We start from the raw sequence: 3,121 nt of genomic DNA on the forward strand, positions 1-3,121 counted from the left end.
TTATCATAAATTGTACAATAATCTCCTTCAAAATGTATACTGTATCCTTTCTCCATCATCTGACCTACACTTAGTAGATTTTGATCTATTGTAGGGACTAAGAGAACTTCATTAATGTATCTCTTGCCCTTTTTTGTATCAACGGCAATAGTACCTTTACCTGTAGCCTCTATAAAATTTCCATTGCCAATTTTTATTTTTGTATTTATTTTATCGAGACTGCAGAAAATACTTTCATCCTTCGTCATGTGATTACTGCAGCCGCTATCTAGATACCACGTAGCTAATTTCTTTTCAGAGACATTCTTCGTGGAGGCATAAAACAGATTTCCTTCTGTCTCCTTTTCTTCAGAGAAATTAGCTTGATGATTTTGTTTAAGGCGACAAAATTTCTCTTCATGTCCAAATTTTCTACAGTTACGACACTGTGGTTTACCTTTAAACCAACAATCTTTCTCCTGATGACCTTTTCTTTTACAAATACTGCATGAAGAATACTTGTCATTTTTATCAACTTCTTTTCCTTGAATTTCTTTATTTTTCGAATTCTCTTTAAATTTTCTTCCACCTTCTTTAGATTTTTGAAACCGCATATTAAGTTTCGATTGAAAAGCGTTTTCTATCTCCATTTCATAGCGCCTTTCTAATCTTTTTTCATGAGCTTCTAATGATCCCATTAATTCTGCAGCTGTTAATTCATCTATATCCTTGGATTCCTCAATAGCTGCAATAATTGGATCATATTTTTCTGTGCAAGTAATTAAAATTTTTCCAACAACCTTCTTTTCGGGAACATCATCACCATAAGACCTTAGTTGATTTACTATTTCATCTATTCTTGAATAATAATCTTTTGCGGTTTCTGACTCTTTCATTTTTAGATTTTCAAAATTCCTTCTTAAAGTTTGAAGGCAGCAAGTACGTACCTTGTTACTGCCGTAGAACTCCTCCTTCAACTTATCCCATGCTTCTTTCGCTGTTTTGGCTCCCATAATTCTTGGAAAATATGTATCCGTCAAGCTCATTTGTAGAGAAAGTAATGCTAGAGAATCTTTTTGTTAATTCTCCTTAAGTTCCTTCTTTTGTACAGAAGTTAAAGTGGAAATGTCATCTGGATTAGTATATCCATCGTTGACGACATCCCATAAATTTTGAGCACAAAAGTAGGTCTTCATTTTGATAGACCAAAAATCATAGTTATCTCCATTAAATGTTGGGATAGGAATTGATGAGCGGAAAGCGTCTGCCATCATATATGCGTACGCCCAATATCAATCGAACGTGGCTCTGATACCACTCATAGTTTTTGTGTTGTTGTAGTGATGAGATAGGATGATTGAGGATGTTTTGTATGGAATAATTTTGGAGGAAAAAAATAGTTGGCTTTTTATTGAAAGTTAATAGTTTGGAAGATTTTGGTAGAAAGTAATTTGGTGGACAAAGTGGGTAGGAGAAAGGAATTTTATTAGAATGATGATGGCTTACAATAGCTTGAGCTTTGTCTAGCTTCTTTTTTTCTTGCAAACAAAAGAGGGATCATGCCCTATTTATAGACTCTTATCACATCTTCTAAGAATTCTACAAGTGTCTACAACCTATACAAGATTTTTTGGTGTCCAAGTTACTCTAGTGGAATCTAGACAATTCTAATTTTTTATTATACTTGCTTACCAAGGAATTCTAGGATATTGTAGGCAAGTAATTCTAGATTCTTCTAGAAATGAGCATCATTAAATTTATCACCTTTTACAGAAGATTCATAAAGGGATTCAGTAATCTTATTGCTCCTGAAACTAATTGCACAAGGCATAGACAATTTAATTGGAGAGTAGACCAAGATAATAATTTTGCTTTGATAAAAAAAAAAATTGAATTCGACACCTGCTTTAGCCCTACCAAAATTTGATATGCCTTTTGAGGTAGTGACAGATGCATCAATGATGGGTATTGGTGCTGTCCTAGTATAAAGAGAGAGGCCAATAGAGTATTTCAGTGAAAAACTTAATGAGGCAAGACAAAATGGACTACATACGAGCAAGAGTTGTTTGCAATTGTTAGAGCTTTATAGGGAACATTAATTATTGCGGCACAGAATTCATCATTCATTGTGACCATCAATCTTTGAAATTTCTGAATTCACAAAAGACATTAAGCCGAATGCATGCCCGGTGGGTGTTATTTTTGCAAAATTTTAATTTTGTTTTTAAGCATGGATCTGGTGTAGTGAACAAAGTGGCCAATGCTTTAAATCGAAAAGGTTCTGTGCTTGCTGTTGCTCAAAGAGAAATTACTGGTTATGAAGATCTTAAACAACAATATCCCGAAGACGAAGATTTTGGTGGAATTTGGAAGCATAGTCTTAACAAGGAAAAACATAGGACTTCAGCATTTTATCTGAAGGCAACCAATTGTGGATTCCTAATACTTCTCTATGTCTACGTATTATTCGGGAATTACATGCCGGGTGGTTAGTAGCTCATCTTGGCAGGGATAAGACAATTGTATCTGTAGAAAGTTGATTTATATTGGGCCGAAACTCAAAAGTGACATCACTAGATTTGTACTGCAGTGTGCCATTTGTCAGACAGCTAAGGGTACTGTTCCGAACACAGGTTTATACACCCCATTATCGGTTCCAGAAACAATCTGGGAAGATTTTGTAAGTATTATGCCCTAGGTCCAATCAACTTTGGACATAAATACTTTTATATATAATTAATGCAATTAAATGGCAGATCTATTATTTAATTAATAGACAATTAAATAAATAATAGAGTCCGTAGATTCAAATATTTGTAATTTGTTAATCACAAGGAGTTGTGATTGTGAGCTACAAACTACATCTGATTGAATCTTAAATCATCCGTGGTCGTAAGTAATAATGAGATACGGGTATCGTTATTACGGATAGATCATCACGTGTGGCATTTCTTAATTGTGAAGTAAGTAGCTGATCTCACAAGTTAAAGTGTGGTGACACTTAAATGAACACGTGGATGTTTGTTATAGAACAAAACATTGGAGACCCGTCGAGAGATTCCACATGGATAACTATCTGAGTGTCGGTGGTTAATCTCTAACGTTCGGTAGTGGAATTGGTCCTTTGACTTGAGGTCGTCAT

The sequence above is a fragment of the Olea europaea genome, chromosome 8 (genome assembly GCF_002742605.1).
Source record: "Olea europaea var. sylvestris chromosome 8, O_europaea_v1, whole genome shotgun sequence".
In the NCBI taxonomy this organism is placed as follows: Eukaryota; Viridiplantae; Streptophyta; class Magnoliopsida; order Lamiales; family Oleaceae; genus Olea; species Olea europaea.